Source organism: Rhamphochromis longiceps, linkage group LG8, assembly GCF_057381845.1.
Source record: "Rhamphochromis longiceps isolate RC_006_pf linkage group LG8, R_longiceps_female_GT1.1, whole genome shotgun sequence".
In the NCBI taxonomy this organism is placed as follows: domain Eukaryota; kingdom Metazoa; phylum Chordata; class Actinopteri; order Cichliformes; family Cichlidae; genus Rhamphochromis; species Rhamphochromis longiceps.
The window spans coordinates 29,217,158-29,241,672 of record NC_140564.1 but is presented as its reverse complement, the minus strand read 5'-3'; the positions used below and the strand labels follow the sequence as shown (position 1 = coordinate 29,241,672).

The window sequence follows — 24,515 nt, the reverse complement described above, 5'->3', positions numbered from 1 at the left end:
AAGTTCAGCATCGTGGCACATGAATCAGTTCTCCTCCTGTTGGTTCTGGTTAACACGGCCCTTCAGATTACAGCATATTTTCAGAGCAGGAGGAGGAACAAACATTGAGTACATCTGACAGCAAGATGGTATTTCACTGGATTATTATTCACCTTTAATGAACCCAGAAACCAGGAGATTAAGAATCTCTTGTCTGGATTAGTGCTACCAGAACTCAAAAACCCCTCCTTTTAAAAAAATATTTGATTATATAATCTCATTTAGAATATACACTGTCAGCCCTTGTCCAGACAGACAGCATTAACTTTGCATCTTTTTCCAGTGGTGGGAGAAACCAAAGCTCCTGGAGAAAACCCACACAAGCACCGGGAGAAAATGCAAACTGTCTAGATTCAAACCAGGACTCTCCTGCTTTAAGACAATATTGCTAACTAATTAAGCCACCATGCTGTCTAAATGAAATAAAAGAAACTACACATGGCCACAATGGCAACCAGGCCACAAAACTATCCACTAGACAAAGTGTTTAGAGCGAGCTTGGCAGCAGGAACTGAACTTTCAAATTAATCAAATCAGTCTTATTTATATAGCACCAATTCACAACAATAGTCACCTCAAGGTGTTTTCTATTGAGAGAACCCCAGCAATCATAAAATTCTATATGAGCAAGCACTTGGCAATGGTGGGAAGAGAGAACTCCCTTTTAAGAGGAAGAAACCAGGTTCAGGTAGGTGCGGGTATCTAGTGCAACCAACTCTGGGGTGAGAGGACAGAAGAGACCACGAATAACAAATGAGACAAAACATTAACTATAGGAGAGAATAGATAAAAGTTACAGACAAGCATATAAATGCATCAGGAATTAAAAGAGGGAAGTAGACAGGTGGTGATGAATGCCAAGTGTATCATAGGAAATTCCTCAGCAGGCTGAGCCTATTCCAGCAAAACCAAAAAGAACTTGGGGGTCACCTCATCTAGCCCCAACTACAAAAGTCTGAAGCCCAATTTTAAAAGCAGAGATGATGTTGACAATGTACACCCTCTCCATCTTCTCTGTTTCATATATGGTTCTAGACCTTAAATACAACCCAAACATCTGCAAGCCCTCTATTGATATATTCAATCAATTATACAATTCCCTCATTCCCTTCACTGCAGAAATTAAGAAAATACTAAAACAAATCACCAAATATAGTTATAGTCTGTATAAATAGAGGTATGGTTTATACAGTTTCCACCAACATTTGAGACAAATATTTGTTTCTTAAGTTGCTAAATGCTGCCCTGTTAATCTCGCATGTCTGCTTTTCGTGTTGTGTGGGTATAGGTTGAGTAATAATTTTATTTTATTAAAGTTTCATGCATGCTGGCTTACTCTTACACCAGCATTACTAACTGAACTTCAATTTAGGATTATCAGACAGTAATCGCAGTTTAATCGAGGATATGACATGCTGAAGTTTATTCCAACATGGCTTTGGCAGCATTCAGCGTTTGCCTTGACCTGTAAGCCACCATCTGGTCAATAAACATGAAAAAAAGGAAAAAGGAAACAGGAGATGGTGTAGTCAGTGTAGCTCAGTTGCTCCCACATAAAGAGAGGGCTAAAGTAGGGTACGAGAAGTAGGCTATGCCCTGCCACCACCGCCTTACACACATACAAACACAGATTTGTCCCTCTTCGTTTTCAACTCTCTCTTTCCCTGCTCATAGAACTGGGTCACAGTAGTAGGCACAAGGTTTGTCCTTCAGGCAACAAGACATGATGCTGGGGATGGAGTTCAAGGTCATTCTTGATCAAGTCTCAATGGGAGGTCTTGAGAATACTAAATGGGCCACAAGTGAGGTCTCATCAGCCTGCAGCCAAAGCAACAGAAACTGCTCTCTGTTGGAGGCTACCATTTGAGAGCAAACACCATTAATCAGCCGCCTGGAGGCCACAACTGCTGGACTAAAGACGCAGGCTGCAAATCACCGCTGTGAATGCCACCATTAACACTACCACTTTACTGGCATGGGATGGCCAACATGACTCAGCCCCTATTTGAGGGAACTGATTTACAGGCTGAAGCAGCAGTAAAGTAAAATTCTGTAACTTCTCTATCTGCAGGACAGCAGAGTTAAAACCATGAGGAATATTAGAGGGAAATTCCAGTAAAATAAATAATTCCAGTGTGGCTTTGCAGAAATATTGGGTACATCTGTCTGTGGTCTCCAGTTTTTCTTCCTCAGTCATATAAAGTTTATTATCCTACAGTGATACTTAAAATGTTTAGGAGTGCCAGGAGTAACATAATTTCTAGTGAACACTGAAAACGGCTCCCGAGAGCCCACAGTTCTACTTTATCTACATCTATAGCGGATGCCCATCAGGTGGTCATCCACAATAAGCTGTGTTGCCATCTCTCTGCGGTCCGTCATCCTGCTTCCTTCTATAGTTTCATAACAACAGCTCCCGTCTGGGAACAGAAACCAACAGAAAGCTAGGCCATCCATCAGTGTCCGTGCTGCCTCGGCATGGGGACACACTCCCATTGGACGCTGCAGCTAAAACTGGCCTTGACCAGCCAGCCCTTTGGACCACTTACCTCCAAAATAATCCACCATGGCACAAAGCAATTCATGCACACCTCCCAAATAAAACCGCTGAGAAAATTTCAGCAGTAGGGTGCTTCATCAGTATGAAGAGAGAAGTGAGAGAAAGGGTCGTTTGTAGATTAAAATAAGTAGTCCTACTGAGCAAGTCCAGTCATACATAAATCCACACAAATGGGCTGTTTTGAGCTGGCAGGGACCCGACTTAACCACACTCTGATTTACTGTATAATGTGGCAAAGAGATTAGGGTTATGCCTCCCGCTCTGGAATTACAGCAATACCCTATCCATGATTAAGATCTGTTGCAAGCTCCCACGCAGCAAGAATGTGTTAACGTCCACGCCAGCACTATGCACGCTGCAACATGTGGGCCACGCTGAAGCCAAGTCACAACGTCAAAGTGTCAAACAGGAAATGACCATTAGAGAAAACCTAATGCGGGTATGAGGAAATGGCCTCAACATATGCAGAGGTTTTAGCAGTACTGCATGCAAGAAACTCCTCTTACCTGTCACTGACACCCCGTCTTCAGCTTCTGGAGGCCTTAGAAAATCATGTACGAGTCCGTTGAGCATCTCAGGAACTCGTCATTCTTCTTGTCGCCTCTCTGTTCTCCCAGACTGAGGGGATAAAACACACACAAAAGCACAATGTTGAATCAGCAGAAGAGAAGCAGCGAGACTACTACTGCTGTGGGGAGGCTGGAAAACGTGAAAAGTGACAAGTGTGTTTATAGAAGTTGGCAAGAAAGAGGAAAATCTGAGTCACAATGGCAAAAAGACTTCACGTGGAAGAAGCCTGAGAGTGAGGGGATTTTTCCTTGTTAACAAGAGCGAAGGCTGAACACAAAAACTTGCACCTCGTTTAAAGCAAAAACAAAACAAAAAAAACAACTACACCCTGGGACAAGTTTTAAAATGCTCGTGCTGATTCTTTTCCATGTTAGGGAATCGTGTGGGGTTTGCGGGTTTTCACAGGAAATCACTTTCTAAGGTTGAGCAAGGTTTAGAAATTATACCTAAAAATTCTGAATTGACTACTACCTCAACACCTAAAAAGACAAAAACCCACTGCCACCATCTGGAAAGAAGTACAGAGTCCATCTGCAGCTCATTAAACTGATGTATTGCTAGTACAGCAATAATTTAGTTTGTAATGGAAGAGGACAAGAAAAGACCGTGAGAAGTGCCAGAGGTGAGTAGACAAGACAGCCCTCATTTCACACTAAATATTCAAGCCTGCTGCTACAGTGAGATCACCCTAATTGTGGCACAATCATGTTTTCAGTAAATATTGTGCTGGGAATTAAATACTGACAGTAGCAAAGAAAGAACTGCACCAAAATCTAATGCCATACACCAGAGGCTTCATCTATCAAACTACAAGGTACTGCCGATGAAAATTAGCCCGTATGGATAAATACTATCCATTCAACTGATGGGACAAAGTGTTCATGTTAATTAATGTGCATTTTCCCTTTTTAAAATAAAAAGGAAAACACATTACTTTTCAATTTTTTGCTCTTTCCAGGTCAAATTTTCAAGTTGTGATGCATCACTTCTTAATTTTATAAATATCTACAGAACCCAAGTATCACACAATTTATTTTACATTTAATTAACTATAATTACAGTTATAAAGGTTTTTCTCACTGCGAAATGGGCCTTTTTGGAGGGTGTGACAATGCACATAATAGCAATTGGTCTCCACACAAAACAAAAGTACATCTATGATGTATTATTATAGAGAAATGCCTGCATTCTTCTTTTATGTCTATCTGATAAATGCAAAAGTTTACTAACCACCAATTTTAAAAGAAAAAAACATTTTTTAATACAACACTACATATGCAAGAAAAGCTCTGAGTGAAACTACACATTCCCACATTATTACATAAGAAACAATGCAGGCCTTGGGACTATTAAACAAAGAAAAGCACATCAATGTGTATCAGTACTTGAAACATAAGATATTTCTAAAATGACAAAACAAGGGATGCACAACTTGTAAATGTACAATATTTTGCCATGTACCGGTCGGCTATAATTTTCTTCTGCAGTTAGTGGCAAAAGCTTCTGGCTTATATCAGTGTAACTTAGAATTTGTCTTTTTCTGTAGTTCATTTTACTTGAAGTAATATTTCTCGAAACTTGACTGTGCCGCAAGTAATTAGGATTATTTCACTGTACTGTAGTAGCAGGGCTCAATATTTAGTACAAAATGAGTGCTGTCTTGTCTCCTTACCTCTAAATTATTGCTTTATTAGTAATACGTCAGTTTAATGAGCTGCAGATGGACTCTACTTCTTTCCAGATGGTGGCAGTGGTCTGTTGTCATTTTAGGTGTGGAGGTAGAAGTCCAGAAACCCAGAGCAACCTTTTCCACCCCCACTTTGAAACTAATAATAATTTCCATAGAATCAGAGATATGTCCATTCATATGTTCTTTCACCCGTCTATCCAGAATGGATGGATAGATGATCATCAATCTCAATCCTTTAGCTGTTTGAGTTTAAAATGTAACTAAATGTAACTACAAAGACTAAACTGAAACAAGAAAGTCTACTCCACAGTTCGAACTACCAAAAAAAATGTAACCCTATATTAACTGAAATTAGGGTTTATATTTGTTATTAAAACACTCACACACAAAGATGTCTGTAAACCCTTTATATGTTCTGCAAGTCTAAAAATAGACTGGTGGTCTCAGCTGAGAAACCGTGAGAGAGGAGCAGTAGCTAACTGGTTCATGTGAATCTCCTTTCATCAGCAGGATGATAAGATTTGTGGTGTTTGCTAAAACTAATGTTACCAAACTGCCTGCAGGGTTACTGCAACTGTAAGGGCTTTATTTAATACTAGCCAAGCCATCAGCTCTTCCATCTGTGCCTAACACACTGTATTAGTAAGTTACAGACAGATGGAAGTGCTGAGGAGACTGTGGCTTCCCACATGTAATGTAGCTCAATCCAGATGGCTTAAATGCAGCTTCTTAAATGCTGTACAGCGATAGGGCCAAGCCATTTAGAATAATTGAAGGCCAGCAAAGAAATGCCTTAACGCTTGTTTGTTTTAAAGGCTGACAAATGACCTACAGAACATAAGCAGGTGTTTACTTAACAGAGCAAACAGTGCAAAGAAGGACGCAGGACTTGGATCCTTGCACTGAATAAAAAGAAAGCAGAGGGCAGTATTTTGATAACCACTTATTATGTCACACAAAATGCAGTCTGATCTAGACCCCAATTTTCCTAAAAGGAAAACTAGACAACCCTCCAAAAATCCATAAAAGCTGCAGCAGGGCTGGCACCATTGACATGCCTATGAATGACATCAAACACCACAATGGTGTAGTTCTTGTCCTGCTCTGCAGCCTCAGTGAGCTCAGTAACAGAACCAGTTCTCCACCTGCTGCAGGTTCTGGTTAAAAGTGTCATCTGCTCTCAAGGGATTGGTGCAGAACAAGGAATCCTCTCACCAGCAGTTTACTGGTGTAGGAACATGAGATGGCAAGGATTGAGGTTAGTCTGATTTTGAAAGTTCTGTCGCTGAAAACAGGTGAGGGCATTGTTCTATCATTGATCCCATCCTTGTTTTGTCCTTATTATCCTTGATTGAGGAAAACGAAACTCAAAAATATGGCTAAAAGGTGCAAAAAGTAAATTGTAATAGTAGGAAACAAAACAAAAATGTGTTTATAAATCTCAGCTATCAGTAGGGCGCCCTACTTCATCTCCACCAAAAGGGTAGCTTTTGTTATTTGGGGGAAAGAAATGACTGAAACAAATTTTTCCAACATAATTGATTAATTTTAGTTTGAAGATGGTAAGGTAAAGAAAAGAAACATGTTTTCTTCAACAGGGATCGTTGGAAAGTAGATTTACACACCAAGAAAAAATAATTTAGTTATTACCATATACCTGCATTTGAAGCAGAAGTTATTCAGAGCACATTTAAAGTATTTCAGCAAAAAAAAGAAAAAAAAAAAAAAGCTCACACTAGTAACAAAGAGATTGCAGATGATAGATTAGGGTTTAACCTGTAGGCCAGAGTGCCAACAACCATCCACATAAAGAAAGAAAAATCACAACTCTGGGAGTCAGAGCAGGTCATCTACTCTCCATCTCAAATTAGAGTTTCACTATACCCTGGAAAAAAGTTAAAATCCCAAAAGAAATTGCAAAATGTAGTTTAGATATTTTGATATTTGTTTATGAAAGCTAAATATAAATAAACTGTGACAATCATTATTTTTTTTAATCATTAAAATTTATCAATTTAAAGTGAACTGTAGCCAATCACAACTGTCATAGAGTAAAAACAAGGCTATTATGTAGACAGCCTGTCTTTCCAGAGACAAACACTCACACATACAATTTTAGACACCAATATACCCAACAAGCCCTAAAAAACAAAAACAAACAAACAAACAAACATACGTTTCAAAGGAAGCTGCAAATCAAGGGCTGAAAATCTAAGCCAGTGCTGAAGTATCAAAAGCTGCAGTTCCTCTAGTGACCACTTGAGGCTTCAAAAAACAAGTCAATCCTGAGTCACTGAAGTGGACCTCCGAGCCATGCTCTTGCTACTGGTGCCTTTTGGAGAGTTTTTAATTAAATCATCTTACAAATAATATGTCCTGCTATGTGGTGAAACCCAGCCAAAAAGTTTGTGCTTCAATTGCATTGACTAAATGAAATCCTAGTATTTTATTAGCCTACACTGAGGATTAATTAGCAGGTATCTGTCTGTACATCAAGTTAATTTTAAATAATCAATGCAGACAACCAGAGTTGACAGTTAGGGATTAATATCCTGATTACATGCATAAAGATGCAGGATTACTATGAACATATGTGCATGTCTGGCAATAACAGGATTCAGTAAGTTCACAGCTACACTGTGCAGCAGTCAGGATTAAATGGGATGAGGTGCAGGAAATAAATTTAGCCACCTATTGGGAAGGACAGTGTAATAGAGTATAAGTAATGAAGATAAATGAGGTTCTGCATTTCCCAGGCTTTCAGGCATGCGCACACAAAAGCATGTGAACACACACATGCAAACACAAAAAACACAGGGCCCAGTGGACACCCTATTAAGAAATAGGGTGGCGTCCCACTTCTTCCTTGTCCAAACACTGCCATCCCATAGCACTTAGAATAATAAACCTAATGCTCAGCCATGTACCAAAGGTTGCAGGCGGGTTAACAAACTCGGTAAGAGGCAGTTGGACTTTTACACACTCAACAAAAGGCCATTCAAAAAACAGGGAAGTGGTGTAGCATAAAGGAGCACCATGCAAACAGTCATATTGACAGTATCCTGTAATAATAAACTTGAAAGCATGTAATTGATTTTCACTTGACCTCTGTTGTAAATTGTAAATGTGTGGTTATCTAACAGTATAAATGTAGGGGGGAAACATCGAATGGAGACTGGAAACATTGTGTTCAGAATTCTGAAATCATACAGATGTTTGTTTAAAGTGGATAAAATAGGCAGTGAGGGGGAAGTGAATCCAAGGAGGAAAAATGGCATGTCTGCCTTGTTTGGACAGTAAGAAGGTGGATCAGCAGAATCTCAGAGTTTTTCTCAGACATCCTCATTTAGGATCCTCACCCAGGCCAAACCTCAGACATACTCGTGCATTTTAAAAACCTCCTGGGAGAAAAATCCAGCTACTTCTTCCACGCAATGAGTAGTGGAGACTGAGAATGAGGTTACAATGAAATGAGGATGTGCATCATATTTTATTGCCTTCTTTAAGTGAAAATTAAGACTGCAGGGACAAGTAGTTGCTTTTCATTGCTGTGCATCTGTTTAAATACAGTTGAAAGCAATTTTATGTCATTAAGTCTTTCAGAATTAGCGAAAACATATACTTTGTGTTTATATCAGGGTCACAGACAGCTGCCTCTCCATTAAATGCCTTTCAAAATAAAAACACTCAGCCATTTATGTTGGAATGAAAAAAATGCAAATAAATGTTTAAGTGTAAAACATTATATCTGTTCCATTATTATGATCAGATCGTTTTAATGCAAAACAAAAGCTACAATAACTACACAATGGCTTTATTTTCAATACCAATAAGATGTGCCGACTCTTTTCTACAATGGTTTAGAGATTCTTGTACAAAATGTCAACAAAAGTAAGAAAACCAAAGAATAATCAGTTGCAAAGTTTTTTGCATCTGTAGATACATAAGCATAGCTGCACAGCACTGTGGAAAAACCCTCAAAATATGTTGTCTTATTTAACTGTGGGTTGTGTAAAAGGGGGTTGAAAGGAAAAGGAATAACTGGGAAAAGTTTTTTGTTAGGCGAGGATAGTCTGGCAGTGCGATGACAGGATGAGAGCGTATTCAAACAGTGTGCACATGTTCTTCACTTCAGATCCACTTCCCTTCTGTCTGAATAAGCTATTATGCAACACTGTGACGCAGGTCCTGCTTGACCGTGCATCCCACCTCCCACGTAGCTTCTGATCTGCACCCTCATTCATTCCCATCACCTCTCAGTCACTCAGACATCTACCGCACAGCCCCCCCCCCCCCCCCCCCCCCATTCAAAAACCTTCACCTCTTTTGACTCTTTCATAGGCATATGATTTCTCTTTGAGATATATTTTTATAAGTCATAAGCATGTCTGTTTTAAAAAGAGTACATTTATGTGTCGTCCATCTCGTGGCCTCCAAGCTGGAGAATAATCAGGCCAGAAATCACACAGAGAGCAAGGAGAAATGTATTTAAAAATATCCAAACAACCAACCTCAGGGAGGGGGTCGTCCCACTTACATAAGTCAGTTACACACAGTACCTCTTACTGTGAGGAAACTAAATGAAGATGTAAAAAGGAAAAGGTGGAGGCTTCAAGAGAGCCAAGATAAATGTCTGCAACAATTCTGCCATTCAGGACTCACTTGAGACTGACAGAAACAACAAAAGACAAAGGATGAAATATTACACTGAGTTATGAGTTTCTCTTCAAACTCAAGAGAAACAGTCAAGTTTTATGTTTGATTATTTATAAAAGCCTGATTTGCGTGACCTTGAGTGAGGGCGGATGAAGCAAATGACAACAAAACTGAGGGAGAACTTAAGTCTGAAGATTAAGAAAGCAAAAGTGGGCTGCTGGCCAATATTTTTAGGTAAAGAATATTTCCAGTTTATGTAACTTGCTTCTCATTTCCAGAGATTTGTAATAGCTGAAGATTAAAGACGTAAACAGGGCAAACTCCAACAAACAAAATAATTTTAAAAAGGTTATTCAATCAAATCTATCAGTATAGATATATAGTTGACACAGAATCCCACCACTGAGTTCTAGGTCTGCTGTGACGTCTCCTTCTAGCTGGGTGTACCCAATTCTTCCCAGTCACATGGAAAAGCATGAAAGAGCCAAGATAAAACAACCTACTCGCTCATGTTGAAGGACACTAATTGTCCTGTTTTTTCCTGACAGTCAGCATGACTTTGAAACTGATGTGTTTCAATAGGAAGTAAAGTCACATGGGGATAAAAGAGTTTTCACAAGGCTTTGCAGTCTTCTGTAAATCTACACACCATGACTCAATAGTTTGTAACAATAACTTAAAGTACTCATTTTTTTGTCTCCCATATGGTTATGAAGGAATTCTGGCCCAATGTTATTACGTTACTACAGTTCATTGAGGTTTGGAGGCATTTATTTCTACACAGCTCTTTTAAGGTCCCACCCACAGTATTTCAGTTGGGTTCAAGTCTGGATTTTGATTGCATTTTCTACAACTGTATTCAGTTGTAGATTTACTGCTGTGCTGAGGATCATGCTGCCCCTGACTGTAGAATACTTTGGTGTACAGAGGAGTTCATGGTTGAGCCAATGACTGCAAGGTTCCCAGGGTCCTATGGCTACAAAACAAGTCCAAATCATCACCCCTCAGGCACAGTGTTCAACAGATGTTATGAGGTGTTTGTGCTAATATACCTCGTTTTGGTTTTCTCCGATTGCAGCTCCACTTTGGTCTCATCTGACTAAAGAAAGTTGTTCCAGAAGCCTTTTGGTTTGGCCAGATGCAGCTTTGCAGACCTAAGCTTTGCTGGTCTGTCCATTTTAGAAAGAACAGGCTTTGTCCTGGCAACCCTTACAAAAAAAGCAATATTTTTAAGTCTTTTTGTAAGTGTAACTTTGTGAACTTTAATATTTAAATGGTAACTGAGGCCTGCACAGTCTGAGATGTCAGTTACGATTCAATTCAATTCAATTCAATTTTATTTATATAGCGCCAAATCACAACAAAAGTCGCCTCAAGGCGCTTCATAGATACAGAGAAAAACCCAACAATCATATGACCCCCTATGAGCAAGCACTTTGGCGACAGTGGGAAGGAAAAACTCCCTTTTAACAGGAAGAAACCTCCGGCAGAACCAGGCTCAGGGAGGGGCGACCGGTTGAGTTTTTGGAGTTTTTCCTCTGATCTTTGTATTGTCCAACTTGCTGGAACATCCACTCCAGGAAAGACTGTGGCAAAGTCTTAACACACATCTGAACGCAGCAGACCAGCAAACTCCTAAAACATCTGCTTTTATAGAAGTGGTCACACTTTATAGTGATCAGTATTTAACAGCACCAACGATGCACTTATTTTTCCACAGGTCTACTTGGAGCTCAATGAAAACTTTCTTTTTCGCATGACTCTAGATCTGTAGCGTGTGTCTGTGAAGGTTCTCAATCATCCAGGTCATCGTAGTCAAAGGAGCTTGCAAAGAAAAGCGTCTGGACTTCTTTAAGTTACTTGAAGACGTTTCACCTCTCATCCGAGAAGCTTCTTCAGTTCTAAGGTCAAATGGTGGAGAGTCCCAGATATAAACCTAGTGGGAGTAACCCCCCACAGAGGGACAAAAGGACCCCCTGATGATCCTCTAATCGCCTGAGCCAAGGTGTGAAACTGGGTGTGGGTCCCAATCAGCCAGAGTTTCGGGTGAGTTCATTGTGAAACCTGGCCCCACCTTATCATGAGAATACCTGAGATCAGTAGCGTGTATTTTGTATGTTCAGTGGAGACATGTCACGTTATCAACCAAAAATATATCAAACTCAGTGATTCACTAGCTCAGAACTCATGATACCAATTCAGTTATTCCAGAATTTTGGTGAAGACCCATTAGATGATCATGTGCCATGTGTTTTTTGTGAATCGAGGACAGACTGACCTTGGACTGTATGAGCAAAAATGTGGCAATTGTTGTATTTTAACCAAAAACCATATCTTTTTTTAAACCTTGCAGAGTAATTTTTATTGCCTAACCATAAACAGTAGGGTTTAGACTAACTGCCCCTTAAAAGTGGAAAATATTCACTTTGTGTACATGGCTCTGAATAAGAACATATGAATCCAGTCTGATGAAAATTCAGGATCACAGAAATGACGTTAATTCGTTTCTTAAGTTGCTGCACTGTTTATTTATTTTTTCCTGTTTTCTCATGTTCCTGGCCAGTCGTCGAGAAAGCCTGTGGGCTGCACCTCAGTCAGAGGCTGTAAGATGGATGACAGAAGGACAACAGCCAGCTGACACAACTGAGGAGTAAGTGAGTGGCAAAATGAGGGGTAGCGAAAGAGGAGAAAAACAGTGTGAGAGCAGGAAGGGAAGGAGAAAAAAATGAGAAGAGAAGCAGGAGTCAGAGATGCTGCAGGGCTTTACTGTACATCAGCACATATGGGCCTCCCTGCAGCAGCTGTGAATGTCATGATCACACTAACTACCGCCGCCAATCACATCTGCTCATGGGAATATGGCATGTTGTTTTTAAAGGTTTTTTTTTTCTCTTTTCAGACTGCGTAATCATCCACAGATGATGCAACACACAATGTGTACATGCTCTGTTCTCCTTATAGGCCATTTTGGGATAAACTTTAATTCAGGCTACAGACAACATGTGACAAAATTGTGCTCAGCTACAATGCAGAGATGCCCTCCTATGATTAAGCAGAAGAATATTTTACAGGAATCTTTGTAATTCTGTGCAGATTAATTCAGGCAGAGCAGTGCTTTGAGCTAAACACTCATGTTAACATGCTCACAGTGACTACATGCTGTTATGCAATGCATGTTTAGAACAAGTGCAATGTACAAGCTAGCATCAGGTTACTGCTGGCTCGTTGGCAGTGGTTGCTGGCTATCAGAGGCTGATTGCTTTGGCTGATAGCAGATTGTCACAGTTGCCCGTAATGTTTCCACGTTTGTCTACAAATATTCTTTGACTACTAACAAAGTGGAAATAAAATTTGAAAGAGTGCAACCCAATCTGGAAACCAAGAAGAAACCACAACAGCAGCATATAGGCTAGCAACCAAAGTAGTCACCAGACATTTTTTCCAGTTGAGGAATATAATTTTTCCCTAGTGACAGGTGGTTGCCAGGGGCTCACTGACTGGTCTGTAGGCCTGAATAATTGGGTTTTAACAATGGTTTTTCCTGCAACTGGAGCCTTCTTCACTTGATCCAACATTGTCACCATTATTGTAACATATCCAAAACAGTGGACAAATTAACCTCATGTGGTTAGTATGTAGACTCATAGCAAATGGGATCAGAAACATTTAATAAAAGTATTGCATTAACCATTTAAAAACTGCACGCATTTTTAGACGTAGTCCCCCATTTTCAGAGCATGTTCAGGTGCTTCTAGCTCTTTATGTAATCTCAGACTGACTCAATGATATCGAGATTAGGGATCAGTGCCATATAATCTGCTGCAGGACTTTTTGGTCTTTCTGACATTAAAGATAAAGGCTCTATATACAGGGTTTCCACCAGGGAAGTTGATAACCCCAGTGGCCCTGACAGGGGCAAACAATTTAATATAGCTACACTAATCTTTTCTAACAGTGATTGCAAAGCCCAGAGAAAACACAGGAGCACTGTTAGCATCTGTATTTCACACAGACGAGAGTGATGAGAAAGAGAGGCACTGGGGTCATAATACCCAAATATAACTAGTGGGAGACCACTGATTCGCTTCATGTGGCAAAGATTATTTAGCCTACTATGATTCTACTATAAAATAGTAGTTATAATATCTGCTTGGGTCTTCAATGTCATATTAAATTCAATTTCAATGCTGGTGATTTTGGCTCATAACAATATATACACACCCTTTCTTTTATAACGGTGTGTTTGTACTCTTCCCTAAATGCTCAAACTCATTCACTTTTTAAGACAGCCTGAGGCGAGATGACTAAAAGGTAGCGTTCGGTCATAAAAGATCTGCCAAGAGGAAGTTAAACTCAACAGGTAGATGTAGATGAACCTGAGGCAGATTTAATCATGGTCGCCAGCAACTGCATTTGTCTGTGGATCGCTTAGGGTCAACTGGCCCACATTAAACACTGTGAGGCAGTTGTGTGTGAACTTTCCAGGGGTTTCCCTGTGGCTGCTGTGCAGGTCTCCAGAGGCATGGGAGTCCTGCACTAGGATAAATAATTAAGGAGAAGGTAACCTACGAAAAATTCGTTTCCAGCTGATGTTTAAATCAAACCACTGGTTCAGCTTGTCTCGTGGATAGAGGAAGGCTGTTCCAAAGTTGAGGCACCACAATCTCATCTGGTGATCTCTGAATTTAAACTAAGTGTGGAACAATTAAACGACTGTTCAGATGATGGGAAAGGCCAACTGTTCAAATAAGGTCTCAGCAGATCTGCTACAATATATGAGCAAGAGCTTGTCCACGTAAGGCTTTGCATGAAATACTAAGTTTAAGTGGAAGAAAATTAAAGGAACTATTAACAAGTAGGATGGCGTGCAAGGGTTAGCTTTTTCTATAAGCAACCAAGGACGACTGAAAATGTATGTAAAGAGCAAATTTTTATTGGCTGACAGTAAAGATTTGAGTTTCCAGATGTTTCTTAGATAAACAAAAATAAGCCTGGATGAAGTTGGAGGAGAAGAAGAGAAGATTTAAAACACAACAAAACCTTGTTGGGGTGGCTGTGGCTCAGGTGGTAGAGCAGATCAGCTACTGATTGGAAGGTTGGTGGTTCGATCCTTGGCTTCCCAGTCTGCATGCCAAATATCCTTGGGCAAGATACTAACCCCAAGTTGCCCTCCGATGCGTTCATTGGAGTGTGAATGTTTATTAGTTTGCACTTGTATGAGTGGTTGTGAATGGGTGAACGAGGTATGTTGTATACAGCGCTTTGAGTACTCCGGGTGAGTAGAAAAGCGCTATGAATCAGTCCATGCTGGGGCTTAAAGACCCTGGGTCTCCCACCACCTCCACCTCTTTTTTAATAAGTTGAAGCTCAAGAAAATTCTGTGTAATAAGTTAATATTGTGCATCTTATTAACTTAAGTTAATTACATTTATCAAACAATTACCAAAATAAAATGACCAATCATGATTGTGACTTCTGCTTAATCTAGCAGCACTTCCAAGAAGGTAGTAAGACAGAATAGCTAAACCAAGTTGTAGCTTTTGTATTATAAAATATATAACCTATCCCCACTGGGCTTGTAATACACTGTTAGAACTCTGGCAGTATGCTTTGTAGCTCATTCAATGACTTCAGACTTAAATAGTGTCTTCTCCTACCTTCCACCCACCAAGGACACTTTTCCCTGAGTGATGTTGATGACAGCAACTTATCTCTGAAGGAAACTAAGCCCAGCCGTTCTGGTATCTTATCAGGGCTGTTTACAAAACTGTAAATGTAGTCACTACTGTGACCCATTCAGAAAGTGAGTGCAGGAAAGGAGGCAGTGGCACAGGTCAAGTCTGTGGGGATGGGGAAAAACATTTGGGGATGATTAAGAGAACGAATGCAGTTACAGCGGTGGAGCAGTGATTGAGTAAAGAGAAATATGAGAGGTTCAGCCTGCTTCTCTAAACAGCACATTAGAAATTTACTGAAAGGAGAGAGCTTTTATATTCTACATTCATCGGTATTCAGGGGATGAACTCTGTTCTGTCTGTAGAATAAAAACTGGTAGAGTCATGTCCACTTTGCATCACACTTGAATATAAAAAATAACCCTGAATTTATTTTTTTAAAGCACTGGCTGATCAGTCTATTTAAAAAAAACCAAAGTCAGGCCAGACAGTGAAACTGAATTTAAGTATTACTGCAACAAATGAGTCCTCTTATTATCAGAAAATCTTGTCATATAAGGTAAAATGACTGTTTGAGTTTTGGAAAGTTAGTTGGGGGAAAAAAACCATCAATATATTTACTAAAAAATTAAGATTATTTTTGACATTTTGTGATATTTTATTGGCAAAACAATCAATCAAGAAAACAGTTACAAAAGGGAACCTTCTCCAGTCTCTCTGAATCACGTGCCCTGAAGCTCATCAACTGACTGACAATGTTTTTCTGACAGCTGCATACTGGCAAAACAATGACGTCAGTGTCATGACACCAGCATGAGTCAAGGGTTTGAGATTCTTATTTCAAAATCAGTGGGAATTCCTGCCTTAAACATCTGTTTATACTTGTTTTACACACTGTGGTAAGGACACCACTTGTGGGCCTAACTACATGTGTTACATTTTTCTCCTTCATCTTCAACATTTGCTCTAAAATCTTCTGTCTTTGCTTTAGTGGCTTTCTTTTGTCTTCTCTTTACGATGCCTTCTCTCGTTCCCCATCTTCTGTCACATGCACACCAATGCTTCATTGCTGAATATTTTATAAATCAAGCAATTTCACCTTTATAAGTTCAAGCTATGAATTCTTTTAGACAGAAAATCAACAGGTTAACATTAAAGTCATTTCCTAGTTGCACACCCTTTGTATAATACACAAACATAAGTTGATCATGTTGACATATAACATATTGAAGTTATTGTACTACATGTGGTTCTATGGGTTTTTGTAGAGGTATAAAAAAGTCCTGGGAAATCTTCTAGAAACAAAAACTTTTGGCCAAAGTTTTGGAAGTCAAAAGTTTTAAAATATGGATGGAGGGTGCTTTGGCACCATGGTCCATTTGCATTGAAATGGGGCCATTAGTCAAAGCACCGGGAAAGGAGACAAGGAGGACAAAAAATGGCAATTTAGAAGGTAAAAGATGTCCACAGATAAATGGCTGCTGCACTTGAAAATTGGGACAAAGCAAAAAAAAAAAAAAAAAATCACATGAGATTTAACAAAGGAGAGAAACTGGGAGGCCTGAGTGTAACATTCATCTGCTGTTAAATCCTCCAAATACTCCCCATCTTAATCTGTATTCTTCAAAATTTAATGATCACAGACACAACCTGGTCGCGTCAGGACAGATTAGGCAGAAAAGAAGGCCACAAAATGTCCTGTCTGGTTCCCAAGCTCAGGCATCTGAGGTCTCTAAAACCTCAGCCCCTGCCTCTCAGTGCCCTCAAACAGCTGTTCAGTCCAGCTGTGCAAAGAGCTCAGAGCTGGCTAGGAGTACCAAACCAAATCCTCGACAGGAGCTCAGGTCACAATGCTCAGCAGTAAATTAAACCTGCAAGTTATTTTAATTGTGGGGTGCATTTTTAAAAAAAATATAAAGATTCTCCATTATTTTTTATTTGTATGGCCATAATGGCCCCCGTCACGTATCTTTCATATAATAAATCTAGGATATCTACCAAAATAGGGGCTCTGTTATTCATAACACCTTTTCCAAGCAGAGTTCTCAGGCTTTTCATGGATTTTGAACCAAAATGTAGCCATGCTGGTGCCCCCAAAAATAGGTCCTAGGTCCATTCCCAAAGGGGGAAAAAACCCTTTCCAATTCTATTTTTACAATACAAATGTCATTTTTTAAAACCAGCTGTTTTTATTTTATTAGATTGGGTTGCTGTTACTGAAGCAGAATAGACATGACCATTTATCCAACAGTTAGAAATAACAGGAAACTGCTTAAAATTACTATCAATAAGCTAAAAGATTCAGTTTAGTATATGAGGACAACTCCTTGCTATAGCACAGACTCCGAAAGTGACATGGGTTGATCTATTAGGCAGAATTCTATGCTGGTTCTTAGTCGTTACACTTCATAGGAGAGCTAAAAGTAGAGGAAGCTAAAAGCAAAGGGTCAGCAGTTTAGAGGTGTGACAAAGTGGATGAGTAGTTGAAATACTCCATTCATCTCAGAAGTATTGACTTTTTGCACATTAAGCACATTATTCTCTACATGTGTTTATTGGCTATGATTTGCTATTGTCAAAGTAACACTGCTGCACTTAGTATCCCAGGTTTGTTTGTGTAAGAATTATGTTGACGTCAAAATCAAACATTCAGCAGATTAAAGCAAATACTTGGTCCCATGTTGCTTTATAGTTTATTATGTTGCAGATTGACTCATTTGTGCATACTGACACTAGTTCTTCATTCTTAGTCTTCTTGTATGTCAGGTGTGGGAAAGGCCCGCTCCACATATCCTGATTTTTAAAGTACTGATGATGTCATGACTGACTGTTTTTTGTTTTTTTTTCATAGGAATGTTTCCTTTTGTTTTTCAGGACACAAAGTGATTTCTTGAATATTTTCCTTCCATACAGAGCCATCAGAAAAGTAGCTTTATGTGATTCTGACATAGAGGTGTGTTGTGTTACCAAGTTCATCTGCTTTTTGGTTTTTGTTAATTAAGTTAATTTGGGGAGATTTGTTCAGTTTCACATATAATGGTGGTCACTGTAAATATATCGCTCATCTCTGGGAACCCGAAATGTCTGCTGAGTCTGCTTCCTTGACACTTGAGTCAGACTATTTGACTGCTACATCTATAGCTTCTGTAATATCTGTATCTATAATAGTTTCATTCACAACTGTAAACTGTGGTTTTAAAAAAAAGAAGAAGAAGAAGAAGCCAGGCAAAGCCTTCCCCGTCAACTCATGTAACATATCCCCATCTTCATGAAGAACCACACTGACAAGTTAAAGGCATAAAAATATGCCGATATGTGTGAGGAGGAGTACTCATAGTGACAGCAGGAAGAAGAGCAACTAGTGTAAATGACAACTTAATCCAGTAACCTAATTACTCTGACACTGAGCTGAAATAAGAGTAGTGCAAATAAATGAGGCATAAAAAGTAATTATGGCTACTTTGGTCCTTACTTTGGTTTGGTTGTCATGTATACTTTTACTCATAAATACCAGTTTAGCATATTTGTATGCTTAGATGTATTACTTTCATTTTACAGAGTCAGGAAAACCATGTTTAAGCCAGGCTTGGTGTTACTTTACCAAAGTTTTCCTGCATATTGAGAAGTTTACCCTCCAACAAAGAGGTTTTATCCTTTAACCTTTCATCAGTTTTATGTAAGAGAACCTTTGTTTACTGAAGCTTAAAAGAAAAAAAGACAGGAATACAGGCTTTTTAAACAAATCGTGCTGTCGGAACCCCCTGAAAGTAATTTTCCATCAGCTAAAATAATCATTCGCGGCTTCATCCTTCGTTTACAGTATTAGAAGAGAACTGAAGTCAAGGTATTGCATCAGAGAAAGTATGACTTTTTCCTCAAAAGCTAGTTCTTAGACAAGAAAAGCCCTGGATTAGAGTTGATGTCCTCGTACTTAGCCTGCCAAGGTGTTCTGGTTTCCATAAAAAATTCCTATTATCACATCCTATTGTATTAATATATAAAAATACAGGAACTGACAAGAGTACAAAGAATTGCCCTTTCTTGTCATTTACAGACGTGTGCCCAGCAACACAGGCTCAAGGACTGTTTACAAAAGCAGAAAGTAATTATAAATGCACTGTAGGTCAGAGGAGGAAACACTGCCTATCTAATCATATCACAACAAAAAGAGATTTGGAATTTTACTATAAGCTATTTGAAATCAGTAACTCTAACAGTGGGAAAACGGAGGGCACACAGTTAAAGCCGCCTGGTCACAGCTCACTTTGTTTAGTCAACATCTTCAACAACCTGCAGTCTTTCAGCTACCTGAAACCCCCATTCAGCTCATCTGTACACAGTCGAAAAAGCATGGATTTTATATCAGCCCACAGCAAGTCTTCCTTTAAGACATAATTCCCAGCGAATTATTGATCTTCAAGTAGAGCTCTATTCCTTCTTCTGTAATGTTGATACTAATAAAAGCTTGTATCCAATCTTCTTCTCCAGCTATTTGTGTTAAAAGCCTCACTAAGTCCCAGCATCATAATTTCAGACAGTTTTAAAACACTGTTGTGTGGGAAAGTTTGCAACAACACTAATTACAGTAAGCAATCATTGAGAGGAGAACAAATTCAACACAATGAGGCGCTGCATAAACAAAGAAACCCAGTAATTACTAAATCTGCACTTCATGTGGCGTGATGGGCCCTCACGAAGACTAAATACAACACATGTTTTTACGTTCCTGACAGCTCCCGCTATCTTGCCATTGTTCCCTTGTCTTTTAAAGTTTCTCTCATATTATTATTCCTTCAAGAGAACAGTTTGTGCAGCATAAAACCAACAATAGAGGGCCACGACCTTTAGTTTAAAGAGCTCAAGGGCAACGTTCACAGCAGCACAACTGAGAAGTATCAGAGAAAACAAAAACAATATGGCCTTTTAATACTAATATACACTCATACCTCCAGCTCAGCCTTCCTGATTAAAACAAGTCTGACTAGAAACAAACAAGGTGTGGTGCCGCGAGAAGACACATTACATGACCAAATGCGCACTGCACTAAAGTAAACCTCCCTATCAAAACAGTGCTTTCTCTTCTAGTGCTTGGGGTGATTTTAACTGGCAGCACATACGGTGCCTCAAGGCCGCCAGTGTCTCATACACACAGTTTGTTTCATAATAATCACATAAAAAGCTGAAAAATGTGATTACATTAAATGAGCACATAAGTATTTGCAAGCCTGAATTAGCAAAACCTTTTCTGCAGCTTGACTAGTCTTGGATTTTGGGAGTTTTGTAGGTGTAACAGGTGTTTTCCCACATGCAGCCTTTAACTAGGATGAATAAACTCAACAACATGCAAACTACAGGCAACTGTGGCAATCTGCAAATGACCAAAAGAGGGTTCATTGTAACACCCTCTCTGGCAGGGACAGCCAGCAACCACTCGTCAACCACGGGGTCAGGTAACATTTTCCCAGGGGTGGTCGCCAACTGGTCTCTAGGCCTGTGTGACTGATGGTTCAAGCACCCTACTGACACTTTTATTTAAAGGTTTCAACATATACAATACAGGACAGAAAAAAACAAAACAAACACAGATTTGTTAACCAAGCAAAATACTGGTCATCACACCCCAACCCTAAACATCGAGAGTCATGATTCACCCGTCATGCAAAAAGAGAAGAAAATAAAAACACAATGCGGGATATGTCTTAGTGTCAGGAGTGCTCTTTTATGCTGACAAAGCACTCCTCTAGAAATTAGGGAAGCTTGCCGTGTGCTTAGAAAAATCACTTGACAAATTATCAATGCAAATAGGCTGTCTAGCCTCTCACTGACAAAGCTGCTCAGGTGCGGGTTTGACCTTGCTTTGTATGTTTAAGCAGAAGAAATTTCAATACAGCATCCTGCAGAGTTGTGGGGGTTTGAAGGCCGGAGCTTGCCCTACTGTTCGCTTTGTTTGCTCTTTACTATGTTATCTTGTTCCAAGCATTTGGCCTTTTGTTTACAGATGACTGAGCTGCGAACCTAAAATAGAGGGAATGTTGTTGTTTTTTACCTCATTATTAAAATAAGTGCACTTAGGGTTTTTCGGCAGCATAAATCCTTCTTATTATAGATGTAAACTTTTTTGTGTTTCACTAGAGCTGGGCGATATATCGAGTTTTTAAAAAATATCGATATATTTTTATACGAGATATAAGATGTGACAATATCCTTTATATCGATATAGTCTATGTTACGTTATAATTATACTTGTGGAGCCGCAAGTTTGCCTCTCTTTCGTCCACTTTCGTCTTTACGCAACGTTACTCGGCCTCGCCTCTCCTTCACTGAACACAACTCCCCCTCCTCCCCCATCGCTTCACCTGCAGGAAGCGACAAGATGGACACGGCAAATCTCCGTTAACGAGTTACTGCGCATCGCCCCGTGCGTGGGGCTGGACGGCGTCAACGTGTTAGCTAGCTAACCACGCTAACGAGCTAACCACGCTAACGCCATGCAGCCCAGAGGTGCTGCACGGACTAAAATCCTTTCATTTTCTCAAAAGTTGACAGCGCGCCTTATGTATGAATTCTGGTTGTGCTTGATGGCCGCGAACCGATTTTATGTGGAACACGGCGCTCAGCAATCTGTCACAAATGTTTGAGTACGACTTTGGTAAGCTACGGAGCTGCACCGCTTGATGGATTGTCGGAGCATTACGGCTGAGCCTCGCGGAGTGATACGTACTGTGCTTCAACGTAATATTACCCTACTGTGTATAAGGACCATAAATGGCACCAAGAGACGTGGTTGCGAAGCGGATTACAAACTCCAGGCTGTCAGTCACGCAGTACAAGTTGGGAACAGAGCAGCTGTGAAATCTGTCTCTTTGTTATTACGCTCAGCGTCTATTAGTTTACATTTTGACTGCACAATTGTGAGCTTTTTGTTATGCACAAAAACAACATTGTTTTCTTTTATTTATGGAGCATTATTATTTAATAAATGCTCATAATTTATTTTTGAGCAAATTTTATGTACATCTGCTCTATGTTAATAAAAGTGCCTGTGTGACATCTGGGACACAGCTTTGACTAAGAACTCTCTTTTTGTTCTTACTTTATGGCTTTAAAAAAATATATCGAGATATATATCTTATATCGCCATCCAGCTAAAAAATATCGAGATATGAATTTTGGGTCATATCGCCCAGCCCTATGTTTCACAGATTTTAATTTTAATCAAAGTGTGGCCTCACAGCACACCGGGCAACAGTACTGTAAATGTGCGTCTGAGTCGAGCCAATTTCCACTGCAGACAGCGTCACGGGGGGAATGCCATTCATTTTAAGAATTCACATATGTTGCTGCTCTGTCCCAGGGGCAGGTCAGGCAGTACTTGAGTGAATGTTAACTGCTCTCTCCTACTTTCTGTTGTCATTGGGTCATAAAATCTGCCACTGCCCCCAAAGACTTCATGTTTGCTTGTTGTTAAGTAAAACTTTTTCTGAGCTCCTGCTGGTGTTATTCATTCTGGTTGACAGCAGCAAACCAATCCTAAAACAAACTCACCGCCTGTGGAGCAGGCCTAGATTTTCAGGTCTCCTGTGATGCTGCACGTTTGGTCATTTCTAGCTTTAGAAAAGACCAGAAAGCCACAAAGGAAAAACACATTCCACATCATGTAGACCCAAAGTGTGGGTGGAAACAAATAACAAGGTTTTATTCCTTATAATAATCACTTTAATAACTTAATAACTGACTAATAACTAATATAACTTTAGCCTACTGATGTCCACATTACAATTTAAGGGCTAAAGCAAATATACATCCACACAAAGTGTAACAACCAACCAAAACTCACAAATTTAATATACTACATAGACTAACAGAAAGAATTGCTGCCAATGTGAATGTTTTATTGGTTTCTTATAGTTCGCTAGGGGGACAAAAAAACTAAGGTGTATTTTGGGTCAAATTTAAAGGCTCTTATTGCCATGAGGGCCCACTTTTAGCACTCAACATGCTTAGGTTATTGTACATACAAATTTTGAGGAGATCGTGTGAAAGACACCCACTGATTCTTCATAGAAATGACAACTTTAAGTAGTTCGTAGAAAAGCAATCATGTCCCTAAGACTAAAATAATGCACAGCAATTAGCCAGCTCTCCATTTCTAAACAGATAAGATAGAAAGAAACCAGATTAGTCTTGAAGAGACCGATGAGGAGGACATGCTGGAAGTCCACGATAATGAAACTGTTGATTTATAATCTACACTGAAGCTGAAGTCTGGACAGGAAATGAGTCTGGATACACTACAGGAGGCACTTTGTTGTGTCTAAACCCACCCAACCTGTCATGAGCGATGCACACATCGATAAAAAAAAAAAAAGGGAAGTGAGACTTTTTAAAGTGCAAAAGAAAAAGAACCTACTCTTTATTTCCCAATCATACACCTGTGTGGAGTAGGTGTGACAAAGTTGGATATCAGTGCGTTCAAAGTAAACAATAAGACACACATGCTTTGGCACAACTCAACCCCGACATAAAGCCACGCACACTAATTGTATCATGTTTTCATTGATTGTTAGGTTAGTTAGAGCCTACCGTATACAGAGTGCTGTGGACAGTCCGGGACAGTTGCTCTGCTCTGTTGTGGAAAAATCTGAGGAGGAAAATCAGGATGCCTCGGGAATGTTTTTTTTCTTCTTTTTAAATTGTCTTATCCACAAACTCGTAACTTTAGCCACGGCTGAGCTGACAAAACTGCATGTTCAAGTCTTGCTCAAGCTGTCTCGTTACTCTTCCTGTCGCTGAAAGCGCGTTTGTTGCTTTGCGAGGAGCTGAACGGGAGCTGCTCGTATTTCATTAGAGAGGCGGAAAGCTGGTGAGAAAAACTGACGTTACATCCGGTAATATGTTTCAAAATAACACTGTTTACAAGGAATAAATGTCATAAGATTTTCATTCAAACATTTTCAGGCAAAGAAATTTTTAAAATAAAACTGAAAAAATAAATAAATAAAAGCGAACAAACAACAAAGTGCAACTATATTAAAAGAATATATCTTCATTAATTCAAAAAGGTTCAAAAAGAGTCCTTCAATAGTCCTGGGAGGTGTTTATTTGATTTGAGGGGTTATTTATTTATTTAATTATTTATATTTGATCCGCAACAATACTATTAGCTCTTGAGGTTTTAAAATATAGAGACTGATTATTCTTTTTTTCATTTCAAATTATCATTTTGTGCATTGAACCTAAGTAGAAATTGCTTGGGGTCTAGTAGATTTCTTTTTTTTTTTTACATTTTCTTCTTAATTTAATGCTAATTTAAATTATATGTTTA

At 39.4% G+C, this 24,515-nt stretch overlaps 1 protein-coding gene across 1 annotated transcript in view; it reads right to left on the bottom strand.

Annotated features, from left to right (window-relative positions):
• Positions 1–24,023, bottom strand: part of LOC146663957 (leucine zipper putative tumor suppressor 2 homolog) — a 46,743-nt gene extending 22,720 nt beyond the window's left edge. The window contains exons 1-2 of the mRNA XM_085416934.1: positions 23,774–24,023; positions 3,106–3,217 (exon numbers count right to left, since the gene is read on the bottom strand). The gene's annotated coding sequence lies outside the window, so the exon portion shown is untranslated. The remainder of the gene's footprint in view (positions 1–3,105; positions 3,218–23,773) is intronic.
• Positions 24,024–24,515: the final 492 nt, after the last annotated feature.